Here is an 18,873-nt window from a genome sequence, read left to right as displayed (position 1 = left end):
ATAGGACACCTGCGGAAACAAAACAATCTGAGAAATGTCAAACCACGCAAGTCCAAAAGAAGTTTCTAGTGCACTTGTTTGAACTTTAAAGTGTCTTTTAAGTTCTATGTGAACTTCGAAGAGAAGTTGAAGTTCACAACAAGTTTTGAAATGGAAACATTGAAGCACATACATAAGAAATCAAGACATTGCGTTATTTCTCTAGCAACACCACAACACGTATGTGGAGCAGCGGTACGTACTACAGATTCAACGATGACGACTTGAGTTCGAGTCTTGTAGCAGACATTAAAAAACAAACAATCATTGTAGCTAAACATTCTCCAAATGACTAGTCATAAAAAAAACCTCTGATCAAAAAATGTGACACAGCACAGAAAAGAGTGTTTAGAGAGAAAAAGTGTTTTATTTTCACATTTTTGCTATCCTAATTGGAGTTTCTATTTGAGCTGAATTACATTCTTTACAGCAGCTTAAAGAAACGTTTTGTGAACTTAAGTTCGGATAATTACTTAAAAAGTGCGCTGTATAGAACGCTTTCCATGATCCTTCGATGAGCTGAATAAGCCTAAACATGCTCTTTTGTCCGAACTTTTGGTTGCTTGGGTAACTCGTGCAACATGCTCATGATGATAATGGTTTGATATGGACGATGAAATAGAAACGAATTCGTTCTAACTGTGACGTCTGTTTGTCTGGGGTTATATATCGAAGTTGAACTGGAATTCCATCAATCAGGCATTTTACGGCGAAATTATCTCCACAGACAAACAGACGTAACACTTAGAACAAATCCCGATCAAAATCATAGTCACGATGACATGTACGCCCAATGCTAAAATCGGTGTGTTTGGCCGATGGACCAACAGATGGCGGTAGTGTGTAAACGTCAAACGCGAACAAAAACGATGCGAGCGCTGGGGGTGGTGGATTGGCCACCTACCATATATTTGAATCGGCCGTTAAAAAGGTGGTCGATGGACATCGGTGAGAGTGTGACGTCTGTTTGTCTGTGTTCTCTCTCTTTCACTCTTGAACAAAACTTGAAAAAAAAAATGGTGTCAGTACCTGTCAACTTTGTTGTGTTCGTTTTTGATTTTAGTATTTAAAGAATGAAAAAAAAAAATGGCCCCTCATTGATAGCTCTATTTCCATGAGTCATTTCTAGTTTTCCACCCGCATTTTTTTTATTAGAATGTTTCTAGGTTTGTAACAGAAAAATCTGTTTAATATTTAAGAGATCAAATTATCTGGATTTCACAGAAAGAATGACGGTTCTGCTTCAATTCTGAAATATCCCTAATACAGTAGGGGCCCGATTTTGTCAGCCCCTCGATAAAATTTAGGCTGACAAAATGGGGAACTTGACAAAATCGGATAATTTTTTGTTCATTTTATTTTTATTTTTAGGTGTTAATATTTGCTTATGTACCGCGTTTACAAGCTACATCGACTTTTAAGGGTACGATCAACATGGGTGTAGATAGGTTTGTCAGGAGCGGCTCTGAGAATTTCATTCACGAGTTTCACGCCATAACGAATATAATGCTTTGCATCTGCACATCATTTGCATGAATTTCATGTTTCATGCTAACTATGCACAGTTAGCAATGTGAAGTCATGGACGCGTATTGTTCTGATTTTGAGTAACGGGATCATTTAACGTCTTGGAGATTAACTTCTGAAAAATTCTGAAGATCCGATTCGTTGTCCTTTTGATTGGCAATATTGCTCTGATCAGTAAGACAACCGGGATCAACCTGAGTTGATTCTAAGTTGTATATGACCGTTAAACTAGAATTTCTTCAAAAACACCTGAAGCATGCTTCTCAACTTAGTGTTCTTATGAGCACTTCCACAGTTATTAACTGAGAGCTTTCTTTGCCAAAGTTGCCATTTTCGCATTTGTATATCGTGTGGCAGGTACGATGATACTCTATGCCCAGGGAAGTCAAGGAAATTTCCGTTACGGAAAGATCCTGGACCGACCGGGAATCGTACCCAGAGTTCAGCTTCAGCATGGCTTTGCTATGTAGCCGCGAACTCTAACCACTCGGCTAAGGAAGGCCCCTGAAATTTGCTTTATTCACCGTAGATTATTGTGTGTGTTCTTAGAGGTATTCATAAATGACATTTGGTGAAGTCGTGAATAAATCTCTGAAGCTATTCCTATGTATATAGGATGACCAAATGCTTAATAATTGTCTAAGTAAAATTCCTGGTCGAATTTTTGAAAACCTCATGAGATAATTCTTGTAGGAATCCTTCGATAACCTTAGCAATTTTGCGAAAATTTGAAAAGGTAAATTAGAAGAATTTAATAAACAAGACTATCAAATTACTTATGTTAAATTGATCTTAGTAATGCAGGGGATAACATAATAGGAGAAAAAGAGAAACATTTATTATTTGATTTGTTGTGGGATTCCATCAACCCAAGTCAATGATGGAAGGGTTTAGTTTCCGAAGCACTTACCATGTAAAAATTGGGTGCATCTAGTTTTCAACAATAATGTCATAGAAATTACTCACAACACCGATTTAAATCATTTTAATATAATTCTTATTATACTTTGAATGAAAGTTGCAGCCTATTAAATGAAGTCTTCGATCACTAAAAAGTTTGATAACTTAACTTCCATGTGCCCATAAATAAAACCAGTGTTTTATACAACATTAGCGACCTGTAGTATACAATTGTGATGTACTGGAGCATTTCTGAAAACGGCATTAGATTCAGCAACCTCTAATCTACTAGAGACACATATCTTGATACTTGATACACGCAAAAATGTTATTTTTGTTACGCTGTGTTATTATAACATTCACGTAACCATCGTAAAACTATCAAAAATGTGGTTAAATTCTTATTCGGGATTGTTATGAAGGGATCTTTGAAGGAATTTCTGATATATAATACACGGCGTGTCTGGTAGAACAATTTTATTACAAAAAAATAGGCATCGCTAAATCTTTCACCATTCGAAAATATAGGTTTTTAGCTTTCATTTGACGTGTTCCCCAAAAAAATCTACCGAGGGATCCTGAACATTTTTTTTTGTTTTACATTTTTGTTCCTTAATGTACATTATTTCAAATGTTATCATGGTAAAAGTTCTTTTTTTTTCTCTCAAGCTCGATGGTAGCCTAAATTTCAAATGAAGGTTGATAAAACAATGATATATAAGGTTACTTGTTGTAATAGACAAATCTGCCCTATGTGATCTTGTGGATTGAATAAGCCATATGTCACTTATTCGTACAGTAGAAGTACACAATCAGTTGAATTCAACTAATTTTCATTCTTTTATCGAGATCCACACAGCTGAGCGGTCAGCTAATGATTTTTAACTGACATGTCAGCAAAAAAATCAAGTTTAGCAGCATCTTTTGGTGCCGCTGACATCAAACGTCACTTTTACTGAGATGTCAGCAAATGCCCTTTAAGCGAGATTAGAACATCTGAGATCGACATTCTGATTTAAGTGTGTATATGATTAAAGCGTATAATTGTATATTTTCTTGGTTAGAATACATAAACTTTCTTTTTCTTCTGTCTGGAATTACATCCCTCTTGGGACAAAGCCAGATTCTCAATTCGGAGTTCCTCGGATACTCATAAACTGAGAATTTGCTTCGCCAATGTGTTTATAAGAAAAATATTCTCGACCGGTTAGATCGAACCAACCATTAAATGTTAAATTCCGAACAAATTCAAGCTGGAAACGATTGATACGAAATACTTTTAACCTATTTTTACACATCAATTAAAATTTCCTGCTGTGTTGATGTTTTCATCTTTTTCACAATTAGTATAATACACAAAGATGCTTGATTTACCAATTTGGTAGTGACAAATCCTTCAGTCTGTTGAACACTGTGTTCGGGGAATGTAGTATATATAAGTAACGAATTCAGTAAATTTTCGAATAAAATATCAAGTCCAATTTTTTCAACATCTATTGAGTTAGTCACCTTGTGATTGCATATTTGCTGATGTGCGCACGAATGGGAAGGAAGTCTTAAAAATCTACTATAAGTCGCATATATTCCACTCTGCGGGGCAAGAAGGACACATAAAGTTTAACTTGTTAATCTACCTTATAATACTTACCGTTGCCAGTAATCACATAATTAATGTTAAAACATATATTATTTGAATATGGTATCAATCTAAAAGGAGTATAAAATAGTAAAACTTTCATGTTTTCAAGCTGCTTATGTGTTTTTAATGGTGATTCGAGATCATACTGAGGCAATGATAATATACTATCAACCTCATCTCTGCAAGTTTGAAAAAAAAATCCAGCTCTATTCTCAGGGTATGTCAACTTTTACGGATGTTCCGGATCTTCCGGAGGACCATAAAGTGGCCTTGGCCATAATCGGTTACCCCACAATATCACAATCTTACCCGAGGATACATAATTTCCGTTTTCTGTTAAATTGGAGGTGTTCAGAAAGGGAAGTCGATCGATTTTCTAACCGTGCTGACCCATGGGGACACCGGTATAACTCCGGCCATCGGGAATAAATTGGTCCACTTGTGCCAGCATATGAAACTAGAAGCCTTTTGATTGCATGTAGTGAAAACCGCATCTAAATAAGTTGAATCCAACATTCAAAGAAACATAAAAAATATCGTAGCCCGGTCGGATAATGTTAATGAGGATTTTTGAAGCCTTCTGCTAAGGCTCGGTGTATAGAGTGTTTGAACATATTTCGTTTCCTTTTACAGGCTGTTGTAATATTTATCGATTCTTTTCATAATAAACCAACATTGACAGTAATATATGGAATTACGGTTGATTGGCTAAGAAAACTCTCAATTAATAACTAAGTGCTCAACGAACTCTAAGCTGGGAAGCAGGCTATGTCCCAGCACAAGTGTAATGCCAGATGGAAGAAGAAGAAATTTAATGTGTTCTAACTATGAAACCAAACAACGCTCGGATCGATATACTTCCACAGTACGAATGAGTGTTCAACATTCGAACTTCCAACATATCTTATCGAATAAGTGTCCTATGGCTCATTAAATCCTCAAAATCACATAGGACTGTTTTGTTTTTTTTTTACAAAATGAAACCTAATATATATTTACTTTATGAACTTTTGTTTGGACTTGGAACTTTCATCGAGCTAAACATCAATGAAACTATGTTTCACAATGCTGACATTTAAAAATACACTAAAGAACAAAAATTTAAAATAAAAAAAATGTTCGGGATCCCTCGGTAGATTTTTTTGGGGAATACGTCAAATGAAAGCTAAACACCTATATTTTCGAATGGTGAAAGATTTGGCGATGCCTATTTTTTGTGATAAACCTTTCCCATATACACGCCGTGAATAGTTTTTGTGAGGCAATAATAATTGTCAAATATCGAGCGTTTCACAAAAATGGTTCAGATCATAACTAATGAAGAGTCCTACAGTTTGACCAATAGCTAGTAGACCAATTTAAGCGAGAAATAAATATCCCAAATATAAATAGGTCTCGATACATTCTTCCACCCACTGTCAAACTTTATCCCTCGTGAGGTCAAACCAGTTCGGCTCGCCAATGTACCAACAGGATACCCGCATCTCATCATGGCGCCACTCACTCGAAGCTCGCGTCATATCACCATCCAGCATGACTATGACTCATTCTGCTTCTGATTGCATCCGCCCGACCCCATCAGACCACCTTGCGACGCTTTCTCTCTCTCTTTGAATCTCCGCATGGGACTTTGGTGAGTTGGGTGGAAAAGCTTTCTTCTTTCCTTTTTTGCGGGGAAGCAGCGTATTCGAGCCAAGTTTAGGTGCCGACTAGTGAAAGTGCAATGTTCAGTTTGTGGTGTTCATCCGACGACGTCAGTTCGATTCTGTGCGACGATCCTTCGATTGAAGCTGTTTCCGAGGGCGACATCAACTGACGACGTTCGAGATTTGGATTTGAAGAGTGTTGAAGTTTGGAGAAACTGTTGAAGAACAGTTTGTAGAAGTAGGTTGAAGCATTTGTGGGATTTTTGTTCGGATTTGTTCGAAATTTGACAGAATTGCGACTTGACGTGTTGTTTCGTGTGGTGTACAGAGTGTCACATCAGAAAGGACGATCCTGGTACTCATCGAGACTATGGGTTTTCAATGTGTGCGTGTGTAACTCACGCTCTGGGAGAGCGAGAGCGGTGAGTGAGGAAGAGATCACTCAGGGAAAACGGACGGATTTTTCAGCAGGAGCAATGGTATCGTCGCGTTGCGGATTGCAGTTCAAACGAGCCACGAACGAGAACGGGCCGGGCTTTAAACGTTCTTACGCCATACAAGAAATCCATTTTTTGTGGTGAACAAGGAGACAGCCAGTGGACAAAAGAACTAGGAGCAATCGAAGGAGGAAGAAGCCTAGCGAGTTGAACTGTTCCAAACGAAAAGTCATTCTTAATTTTAACGGAGGAAAGAAGGAGCTAAGCCATTTTCCTACTTTTTCCGGGAGGACAGAAAATCTTGGTTCCGATTTTCCACGGTGAAAAAAGTGTGTGTGTGCGCGATTGAGGAGTTTCTAGAGGTGGAAACAGAACGGTGGTTAGGAAGAAGAAATCGAGTGAAGAACAGGCACCAACCTTGATCAATCGTCGAGAAAATTGACTCGGATATCCTGCTATTCACATAGTATTCTGCATTTAGAGCGCCGTGCGTGTTGCTAAAGCGAAGAAAAATGCTGCTTTTCGATTTTTCCTTCATTTTCCACGCGAGAAAATTTGAAGAATCGCCATCAGGGTGGCGATTTTCCAGTGCCCCTTTTCCACATCAGCTTGCCTCAGCCATAGGGAAAAAGGATATTTTCCTGCTGCCGCGCGCTACCTCTGCTTCTGCTTTGTAGCTCGTCGACCTCGGACGAAGAAAATTTGGTTTTCCTGTGCTGCCTGTGCTTGTTTTACTTTTTTTTTCAACTGTCTCGGGAGAAAATCTCGAAGTCATCATCACCATCATCGTAGCAGATCTGCTTCAGTTGATTTTCGATTTTGGTTGCCCGCTTTGTGATCTATCGACGGACGACGAGTGGAAAAAAAGGCCTCCGCTTTTATATAATTTTACAAAGGAACGTGCGCGCAGAGAGGAGAAGCGGAAAGAAGGCGGAAACGACATCTAGGGGGCACCAGTGAATACCCCTGGAAGTATGCTTTTGTTTCAGCTGCTGCTGCTGCTGCTGCCGCTTGACATGAAAATTGCGTGAAAAATAGTGAAGAAAAAATCGAATTCATCATGCTAAGCCAGTGATAGAGAAAGCTGTTTTCTTTTTCTGTTTTGCCATGAGTTTGCTGAATTGCCTTTTCTATAATCTGAAATTTTGCATTTTCTTCCAGTTTGTAGATATTTGATGCTTATTTAAAAAAGAGATAAAAAAGAAAATAGCCATATTTCGCAATGTGTTTAGAAGTTTCCTAGCAGCATTGAATGAGTGTGCCGAATTGAAAAAGAAGATCACTATTGGAAAATCGATTTAGGAAACACACACAGCAGTGCTCGTCGAGAGAAAGTGCGTCGCCTTCTTGTGGAAGAAGACGAAATAGAAAGAAGGAAAGCGGAAAAGAAAGAAGCAAACCGCGAAGAGAAGGAAAATTTGTCCATTTTTTCCCCACAAGAGTGTTCGTTGATGCTTTTCCGAAAAGTGTTAAATTTGCTTCTGGTGAGAAAGTGAATAGTTCTGGATACACTGCGTGTGTGTTGACCCGCCCCTATATAGAAAACCTTCATCCAATAGCGAGAAGAAAAAGAACAGACCTCGGGTCCAGTTTTTCATCATTTTTCATCGGAGTTCCAGCAGCAAAGTCCAACAACGGTAATGTGCAATCAAAGTTTTGCTTCCTCTTTATGTCAAAGCTTTCGTTCAAACGAAAAAAAAAAATGCTTTCTAATGAATGACATCTTGAAATGCTTTCAAGTTTTCCACCGAAAAACATTATTTCAGAGACAATAATTTTCTGGAAAAGCTTATTTTAGTTTGCTTTAATTACATCATACAGAGAAACCTCAAAAGGATCTCAAAGTTGTAGATTTTCACAGCAAAGTCCTCATAAAATGGACATCCTTTTTTGTTCTCGAAAATTATCGATTTTTCCGACCGTGCACACACGAGCAGCCCTTTCAGCGATACCCACGAGCAGTTCGTATGAGTGTAAAGCTCCCGCACGCTCATAATTCACTCTTTTTTTTACTCTCTCATGGCTTCCGCACCATATACACGCTAAGTTGATACTTCGCACCGATGAGAAACTGTGTAAAGGAGCTCACCTCATTGTTCTTTTTGTTTCTACGGGATGTGGAATTTTATACAGTTTGTGTACTGCTTATTTACCTTAACATATGTATATGAATTATATTTAACAACGATAATTTGTGCATAAAGTCACTCACCACTGTGGAGTTCTATTTGGACGTGTATCAGCACTGACAGTTTAGCTTTCTCACTCTCAAATTCACATTAGCAGATAAAACGAGCGAGAGAACCCCCTCCACTCTCCCAAAACTTTCGCTCTCCGCTGTACGGCAAAATTTGACATTAAGCTTTTGTCATCACCGCTCTTCTACCTTTCAACCCGCTCCCCCCTCTTTTCCTCGATAGAAAAATTTGATTAATGACCTCCCGATTAACAGGAAGCAGCCGAAAATAACGGATTATCGCCGATACCTGGTCTCAGCCGCTCCAATTTCGATTATCGGCCTATAATTGACTGTCCGTCGCTCTTCACTTCCTTTCGGCCGATCAAAAAAAAAAACTCATCGACCTCCCTTTGCGGTAAGGGGATATCAGAAAAGGACCTTTACCCCCTCGTTGTTGGTCGTTCGGTTTTGTTCATGTATGTTTGTGAGAAAAAGAGCGGCGGCAGGCAGCCTCGGCAGCAGACACACTCGCATAAGGATATCGATTTTCTTTGGCGCCCCGAATGCTGCTGACACTACTTGATCTCTGCATTAAACCCCGTTGCCGCAATACCCCCCGGTCCCCCCGCAAAGCCACCGGTTCCCCACTGCTTTTTTGGTCCTAGTAGCTTTGCGCCCTAGTTGTCCTAGTCGTAGTCGTCGTCGTCGTCTTCGTCTGAAGTGAACATTCATCGTAGTAGCCTACCGAGAAGCTAATGCGGGTACATGTGAACCGATGTCATGATGGCTTTTTGATGCCAAGAATGGCACGGTCCGAGACTGTTTGCAATGGCCTACTCCGTGTCCACAGCCATTGCTTACTACTGCTGCCTGTTGGTTGGCTGAGTTGCTCTGCTAAACGTGTCATCGATGGCGACAGTCTGAATCCAGGACAGCCGCAGTAACGTGTTTTCTGTGAAACCCACTTCAGTTTATGATAACTTACGGATATCCTTACAACTTATATCGAATATTTCTACGTTCAATATTTTTTTCATTGTGCAATTCAAGCATACAAGAGATCGGATTTTTTAATCGGTGGAGACGCATGGTTGTCAATATAAGCGTCAATTTAGTCATAATCTTTTTATGAACAAAACAAATCTTGTCCTGAATTTGAAAAACACTTTTCAGAACATTTGTAATGGAATGCGTTCAAAAAATTCAAACAATTGATTTCGGATCCTAAAAGGTGAAGACATTTTTTAGAGTGAGAAAAATGCGAATCTATGCTCCTCGCCTCAAGGACAAAATTTCGACATGATTAATTCAAAAACATTTTATTTTGTAACATGAGTTGTAATGCTCGGATTTTTTTTCTTTTTAGAGCGAATGAAACCTTTTGGAAAGATCCATTTGTTGTGAGACAATTGGGTAAGATTGCTGGAGCTAAAAAAACATTCAAAATGTTTTAAACTGATGAAAACAAGTTAGTAAGTTCATAAACTTTTTTACGGCTAATGCAAAATAAAAAGTTAATAAAAAACATCCTTTTTTTTATGAAAAACTAACATTTGAATTACTTCATATTTAAAATTCAAAAAAAAAATATATATAAAACATACATCTTTGCTTTCTCCAAAACGCGAATTACAAGCACTTACAAGAAAAGTGAAGACAAATGTTCAAGTAAAATGAAAGCAACGCGTTTTCTAGTGTGTTTTCTGTGTTAGATCATAAATAGTATCATATGACGTTATTCTTAGGCACCGCTTCTGAAAAAAATGTTTGTATTGATTGTTGTGTCAAACTATCAATGAACTATTAAAAATTGATTTTAAAAATGTAAAGAATGGAAATACATATCCATAATTTTACTTTTTTATATTTGGAAGGGTAATATAATTTGAGTCCCATGAAAAAATTAAAGTATTGTTTCATAAAGGGTCAATGAACAGCATTTTGTTAAAACTACTCCAGGATGTTGCAGTCAGAACTAATGGCAAAACTGTTTTCAAGATCTCTTAACCCACAGGGTCTATGCATTTCTATACTTTACTGCTATCTGAAACAATGTAGTTAAAACTGAGTAAATTTAGATTTTTTTAATTTGTTTTTAAATTTTGTTTCCACAACAATATACAAACCCTTTTTATTACCTTTCGCTTGTTTTAAGAGCTACAGTTCTTAAATGTATGCCTCATGGGTAGCACTGTGTTCATAGCCTTATGGGTAGCACTATGTTCATAAGTACTGAGCAAAATGATAGTACAAGAAATGTTCAAGGAATGATTCCATCACCGAAATTATTTGAGCTGTACGCTGCTGATAAGTAGCACATTTCGTAACGTCTGCAACGCAAGCAATGTAAATTGATTGGATCTGTCTCTTTTCCGCAAGGAAATTTTTTTTTTCAATTATTCCTTAAGTAAACGTGACATTCGGCTCTTACTGGATTAGTCGTCAAAATTACTTTGGTTATTAGAAGAAATTTCATTTGAGCGCATTACTTTTGAAGTCCGTTTTACGCTTTACTGAATATACGTTACGTGAGCTACTTTTATGTTACGCGATACTTCTACAAGCCAAGTATGGTCTGAATCAGCGGAGAGGAGTGGCTCTCCCTGACCATCGAATTGATATACTATCTGCTTCGATACGATAGTCAGTTATTAGGGTGACCATCTCATGAAGATTCAAAACCAGGACATTTTTCATATTTTCACATCCTTCCAACTTCTATTTTATTTCAAATTCCGAACATAACTTGTATTCCAAGTAATATATTCCAAAATTGAAATAAAACGTTCATTTTCAAGACTGTGTTCTATTGTTAATAACAAAAGAAACACTTATTAAAGTAAAAATAAAATAGTATTAACAAACGCAATACCACAATTGTTCGTCGTATTTCTCGAGAAAATTCTGATTTGTGGGTACGTGTATAAATTCTAAAATATTACTAGGTATTTCCGTAACTTTTTCGAAGGTGTTCGGTACGCAAGTATCTGACAATTCTCCGAAAACTCGCCAGGAGTTATTCGTTGGTTTTGATGGTTTTCTGAACAGAAATTTGCTAAACTGTCGTTTGAAATTTCATCAAGCATCTCGCTGGTAATTTATGAAATCTTTAAGCAGTTTGCCGATGGTCTCAAAATATTAATTTAAATATCCCAATCCAGTCAGCAATTAACCGATGATTTTAAAAGAAATCTGCATAGTGTCTGGACAAAATTTCGCAAGGAAATTACTAAGAATGTCAGACAAGAGTTAAGTATATTTCATAGTATATAAATGCATTTTTTTCGAATCCAATCGAACTCTTTTGAAGAGGCAAGGAAATGCTGCTAGAATTCCTTGCATCACGGTTTTAAAAGACTTTGCAGGAATTTCACAAAGAAGGTTCTGTTACGTTTTTATTGAGATCTTGTGAGAATTTGCTAAGGATCTCGTCAGATATCCATAAAGTGTCCTACAAAAATCAATAAAAGTTTTTTGGAGAAATCTAGCAAAGAGCTTATGATTCTGAGATGTATTTGTTAATAATCTCACCAAAAATCGAGCACGCGCTAATGCCAAATGTAGAATGCGATGGTGGCGAATGTGCATCCCCAAGTGAAATTTTAAAGTATCGGGCATGGTTTTTATTGATATCATTTCCTCTGTAATTCCAAATTGTGCTTTTTAAAATATTTTCAATGATGACATCAATCGTACAAGCTCTCTCATTTGATACTTTTCTTAGTTCAAAAAAAGATGGAATTAATATAAGAGAATGCCTTCTTGATAATGATAAATGTTGCCTATCCAAAGAAATAATTTTTGAGTTCCCGTGATTGCTGCCATTTGTGCTAAGAGTGATGTCTTTTTAAAATTCGAATTATATTTAACAATCCATGGTAGTCAGCCAGCAGGAAAAAGCAGGAAAGAACTTGTGATATGATAAATAAATTAGAATACCTCAAAAGAATTCCAAAACCAGGACAAGTCCTGCTAAATCAGGACGGATGGTAACCCTATCATTTTTTTAAGATTGTGTGGCATTGGTCTATGGGTTTTTTGCAAAATGCTTGGAGTCTAGTAAATTAGAGCCCCTAGAAAAGATCTCACCAAAAATCATCCATACGTTTTATGCATACACCGCGATTCTAGTGAAGAAACCGGCAAAAATGCATCAAATATTTTTCACACTACTTACATCCAAATAAAAAAAAAACAGGAATTTTTTGAAAGACTTGTAGAATCTCCTAAGAATGTTTCAGCATTGTTTTTCCATATGGGTTTATCTGCATTCATCGATTTCTCTTCATCGTTGATCTCCTATTACAGAAAACTGATTTTCTTTCCGTAACATATGTTTGTGCTGTAGGATGAAGAGTCAATATATCTTGCTTCATTAACAAGAAATATAACTGATTTATCTAGTTTAGCAAAGTTATTAGCGAAAGAGAGAATCGATTAAAAGAAATCGCTTATACCGGATATGCCCTATTGAAATAATAGTGTTGATTTCTAGGGGGTGATAAAACGTCGAATACCAAAACGTCGAACGCTACAATTTCTAGAGGGCAAAATGTTGAAAGGACAAAACTTCGAAAGAAGAGAATAGGGCCCTAAAACTTTTCATATGATCTTGTTTTCATAAAACACCACGTCAGAGCGTGTTCTTGCTACTACTTTGGCAAATTTTCGCGCTCAAATAGCAGTGAAATCATAGGAAAAACCTTTACTTGAACCTTTACACTTTTGATCATGTTTGACTGTTACTTAGTCGACACAAATGACACAGGGGTTCAGATGCTTAACACTGGGGTTGTTCCTATCTGACATTTCGGAAGAGGCACGAAAAAAAAAAAAACACACCAACAATGTGAGTTTAAACCGGAAAAAATGTTTTTGAGCTTAAACTAACGAAAAACATTTAAACATGAGTAAATATTTGTTTCTGGCCTAACCTTAAGCGTTTGGTACTAAAATCGGGACAAGGCTCAATGATTCTATTGGAAGTGAATGAAAATTTCTTAGAAGAATGCTTTTCTTCTGAATGAATACATAACTCACTATATGTCGAACATTATAAATAGCAAATTTGATCGAACACTATGTTAAAAAAAGAAATCCGGGAAAATTCAATTCCTAATCACTGTTGAAAATTTACTGCTTTTGACGTCTTGGGATTCGAAGTTTGGGTCTTTCGATATTGTGTCCCTAAATCATTGCCAGGGTCTTCTAAGAATACTAAACCATCTATTTCTCATGGAACTTTTACTTGGTTTTCTACAAATATTAGTCTAGTGAATCCTATAGAAGGTTTTCAGGAAAATTGTTCCTTGACCATCGACTCAAGAATTCCTTTAGAGTTTTGACAAATATGACATTTCACTGAAGAAACTTCCAGGAATTTTTCTTGTAATCGAGGAATTGAGGTAATAATGTTATAAATATTATGGTGGTCCAAATGCTTTTCTAATAAGGAAGTTTCACTCCGAATATTATAAAAATCTTTTGGCTATTCTTTGTTTTCAGACGTAAAAGTTGTAATTTTCGGTCAAACTTTCATTATATGTGACAAAACAAAAATAAAATCTTTTCCGGTTTATACTTATGTAAGGGTGTTTGTAGGCCTATCATATGGATGCTTAAATTTCCATATTATCTTTAATTTTAACGAAATAGGCCTGATCATGCGAAGAAATTGACCAAAATTTCTGTTATTTTTGGGTATATCAAAATTAATCCTGGTTTGGGCAATTATTTATAATAAAAATTTTGTGTGTATTTTTTCTGCAAACATTAGTTAACGGTACTAGCCGTAATGCCTGTTATAAAAGTACCAATATTTTGTGTTCGAGCCGGTGGATTTTTTCAACTGTTATAATATTCTAAAAATATTCATTATTACACTAAGGTCAAACTTTTGCCCTACCTTACTCTATACGATACTAATGCTTGATCCACTTGATCCCTTAAAAAATAAGGGGAAGTGTACCATATTTTGCCATTGTGATTAATTCAATTTGAACTGAAATGTTCACAAAATGTTGAAAAAGCTTATAGCATTTGATTTAAGACAGAGATCCAATGGATTTTTGATTGACAGAAAACAATCGTTGTTGCACGTGTTGTAACAGTTTTGCAGTAGTATCAGTGTGAACGTGAGAATTCAGCCTTAAACGAAACAATGGTACGAAAACTTTTAAAATATTCAAGTATTTATACTTATTATGGACAAATGATCCACTTACCCCACTGTACCTTAACGTAAAAAACAATAGAACGACAATCAAAACTGATGGCTCATTTTCTAGTGAAGAAACCGGCAAAAATGCATCAAATATTTTTCACACTACTTACATCCAAATAAAAAAAAAAACAGGAATTTTTTGAAAGACTTGTAGAATCTCCTAAGAATGTTTCAGCATTGTTTTTCCATATGGGTTTATCTGCATTCATCGATTTCTCTTCATCGTTGATCTCCTATTACAGAAAACTGATTTTCTTTCCGTAACATATTTTTGTGCTGTAGGATGAAGAATCAATATATCTTGCTTCATTAACAAGAAATATAACTGATTTATCTAGTTTAGTAAAGTTATTAGCGAAAGAGAGAATCGATTAAAAGAAATCGATTATACCGGATATGCCCTATTGATGCAATAGTGTAGATTTCTAGGGGCTGGGTGATAAAACGTCGAATACCAAAACGACGAACGCTACAATTTCTAGAGGGCAAAATGTCGCAAGGACAAAACTTCGAAAGAAGAGAATAGAGCCCTGAAACTTTTCATATGATCTTGTTTTCATAAAACACCACGATAGAGCGTGTTCTGGCTACTACTTTGGCAAATTTTCACGCTCAAATAACAGTGAAATCATAGGAAAAAAATAATTTATAAAAGGGGTCCATATTTGAACCTTTACACTTTTGATCATGTTTGACTGTTACTTAGTCGACAAAAATGACACAGGAGTTCAAATTCTTAACACTGGGGTTGTTCCTATCTGACATTTTGGAAGAGGCGCGAAAAAAAAACACATCAACAATGTGAGTTTAAACCGGAAAAAATGTTTTTGAGCTTAAACCAGTGCTTCCCAAACTTTTTCAACTTTCGCCCCCTTGAGGTCAATATTTATGTGGAATCGCCCCCCTGATATGTGATACAAATATTTTAATAAGGACAAAAAATGTCTTCGACTTGCATATCCAAAGAATCATAGTACAATAACTATTATGTAAATTTAAAAATATTTTCTTAAATACTGGTAACCTGGACTGTAAATTATAATATCGATTTTAAAAATATCTTTCGTACATTACAGGCTACTGATTCAGTCGGTAAAAGTTTGGTCCAGTTTTAACTTAACAAATGTAAGGCGCCTTGTGACGTAGTTGGGGGTGAAGTTCTCCAAAACTGAACCAAATGCAATGTTTTCCAAGCAATCGCATTTATTTTTACATAAATATGTCATATTTGGGTAAACTGCAATATTAATATATATTAATAAAAATGGAGTGGTGTTTGTATGTCACGAAATGGCTTCTGAACGAGTCAACCGATTTGAATGATTATTTTTCCGTTTTGTTCGTCAAGTGTTCCGACGTGTTTGTGTGTATAAAAATCCCAGGATATTCACCGGGAAAGTCGGAAAAAACGAGCGTGAACGGAACTGTCATTTTGTATGGGACGATCCATAGCGTTTTTCAACAGCCTACTTGATGGCAAGACGAAGTTTGCCGGGCCCACTAGTTTGTAATAAAAATGTTGTGTGTATTTTTTTTGCAAACATAAGTTTACGGTACTAGCCGTAATGCCTGTTATAAAGTACCAATATTTTGTGTTCGAGCCGGTGGATTTTTTCAACTGTTATAATCTTCTAAAAATATTCATTATTACACTAAGGTCAAACTTTTGCCCTACCTCACTCTATACGATACTAATGCTTGATCCACTTGATCCATTAAAAAATAAGGGGAAGTGTACCATATTTTGCCATTGTGATTAATTCAATTTGAACTGAAATGTTCACAAAATGTTGAAAAAGCTTATAGCATTTGATTTAAGACAGAGATCCAATGGATTTTTGATTGACAGAAAACAATCGTTGTTGCACGTGTTGTAACAGTTTTGCAGTAGTATCCCAGACAACCAAAATGTACGTATAACGAAATCACCTGGAGGCTTTGTATGTGCAACATTTCACTTATAAGATGTCGCGAAATGGCCTAATACGTACAAAAGTGGAGGCGATATGCGTGCATATATTATGAGATGAATAATAACATACAATGCGAGTGTATAAATATTCCACCGAACTAACCTGTGATCTTATGCGACTTAACTTATGATAACAAATGTCGATTTGACAGTTGCTACGAATTGATTCGACTTACTTTGCACGATTGTACGGGACGAAACAAAATGTACAAATGAACTCAGAAAAGAAGTGTTTTATGCGAGGAAGCTCATCAATCTGACGAGTTTATCAACAATGTTTTGCGAGTTTGATGTAATTAGTATGAATAAACGAGTTGTAACATGAACTTTCATGCGATTTCTGGTTGTCTGATATCAGTGTGAACGTGAGAATTCAACCTTAAACGAAACAATGGTACGAAAACTTTTAAAATATTCAAGTATTTATACTTATTATGGACAAATGATCCACTTACCCCACTGTACCTTAACGTAAAAAACAATAGAACGACAATCAAAACTGATGGCTCATTTTAGTGGTAGTAAAAACAAAACACCACGAAAGATGTAATAAACGCACAAAGTTATCTATTTACATTATGCTTACATTACATTACTTTTCTGACACAGTTCCAAGTAATTTACGTTTCCAATTGTTTTTCATACATTTGATAGTTCTTGACTATCATGGTTCCATGAAAAATATAAAAAAATCTTGTTTTTTTATGTTTTTTCATGTAAATTTTTTTTTCAGAGATTTATATTTTTTTTGAAAAGTTGAAATCTTAAACTTTTATTCCATAAAAAAGATTGGAAATCGGTTGAGCTGTTCAAAAGCTAATACTGTTTTAACTCTTAAAAGCCCGAGATAAACCTTGATTTTTTAAATGCCCACAATTCGGAGACTATTGATCAATTAATTTGAAATAAATGTGGTTAGTTGGTCTTATATTCTTAGGAGGAGACACTCCCTTTATCTAGGTAACGGAAAAAGCGTGGACCTGAGAGTTTAAAAATTGGCCTTAAACAGATATCTCAACATTCAAATGAGCTAGAAGGTTGGTTTCTTTGGCGAAGCTGATTTGCTACGGTCATGTGTCCAATCAGGTTTTGAATAGACATTTCAAATCTGATCAGCGTTTTAAGATAGTCAGTTTTAGGCTATGTTATACTTCATAACTGAATGAGTGATGCATTGCCCAGACAACCAGAAATCGCATGAAAGTTCACGTTATAACTCGTTTATTCATACTAATTATACCAAACTCGCAAAGCACCGTGGATAAACTCGTCAAATTGATGAGTTTCCTCGCATAAAACACTTTTTTCTGAGATCATTTGCACATTTTGTTTCGCCTCGTACACTCGTACAAAGTAAGTCGAATGAATTCGTAGCAGCTGTCAAATCAACATTTGTTATCATAAGTTAAGTCGCATAAGATCACAGGTTAGTTCGGTGGAATATTTAAACACTCGCATTGTATGTTATTATTCATCACATAATATAAGCACGCATATCGCCTCCACTTTTGTACATAGAAAGCCTTTTCGAGACATCTTATAAGTGAAATTTTGCACATATAAAGCCTCCAGGTGATTTCGTAATGCGTACATTTTGGTTGTCTGGGTGCCCAGACAACCATAATGTACGCATAACGAAAACACCTGGAGGCTTTGTATGTGCAAAATTTCACTTATAAGATGTCGCGAAATGGCCTTCTACGTACAAAAGTGGAGGCGATATGCGTGCATATATTATGTGATGATCAATAACATACAATGCGAGTGTATAAATCATCTACCGAACTAACCTGTGATCTTATGCGACTTAACTTATGATAACAAATGTTGATTTGACAGCTGCTACGGATTGATTCGACTTACTTTGTACGATTGTACGGGACGAAACAAAATGTACAAATGAACTCAGAAAAAAGTGTTTTATGCGAGGAAACTCATCAATCTGACGAGTTAATCCACGGTGTTTTGCGGGTTTGATGTAATTAGTATGAATAAACGAGTTATAACGTGAATTTTCATGCGATTTCTGGTTGTCTGGGTGGTAATAATTTCTGGTCGGCCATACATTAGCGCCAATATTTTTCACCTCCAGATAGCCATCAATCTGCTGGATATCTTTGCCGAAGACACCAACCTTCTTGCTGATAAGAATCTTGAGACACAGATGATGGAATAACATTTGTCACTAGCGGCGCCTAACGGAAACATTTTGAATCAGTTTTTTAATCACCAGATAGCCCTTGATCTGCTGAACAACCTTGCTGAAAACACCATATTTCTAGCTAATTTGGATGTTGAGATATCTGTTCAA

The 18,873-nt window shown here is 36.3% G+C and overlaps 1 protein-coding gene across 13 annotated transcripts in view; it reads left to right on the top strand.

Moving 5' to 3' along the window:
- The first annotated feature begins 6,240 nt into the window (after positions 1 to 6,240).
- LOC5567355 (sodium channel protein para) overlaps positions 6,241 to 18,873 on the top strand; it is a 479,280-nt gene continuing 466,647 nt past the window's right edge. For 12 of the 13 annotated variants that reach the window (XM_021852351.1, XM_021852343.1, XM_021852347.1 and 9 more), the window contains exons 1-2: positions 6,242 to 6,675; positions 7,350 to 7,825. The gene's annotated coding sequence lies outside the window, so the exon portion shown is untranslated. Of the gene's footprint in view, positions 6,676 to 7,349; positions 7,826 to 18,873 lie in introns of all 13 variants that reach the window. The other variant, XM_021852350.1, reaches the window with a different exon arrangement.

Source organism: Aedes aegypti, chromosome 3 (assembly GCF_002204515.2).
Source record: "Aedes aegypti strain LVP_AGWG chromosome 3, AaegL5.0 Primary Assembly, whole genome shotgun sequence".
NCBI classification, from domain to species: domain Eukaryota; kingdom Metazoa; phylum Arthropoda; class Insecta; order Diptera; family Culicidae; genus Aedes; species Aedes aegypti.
Note: the sequence above shows the minus strand (reverse complement) of the source record. Positions and strands in the feature narration are given on the sequence as shown.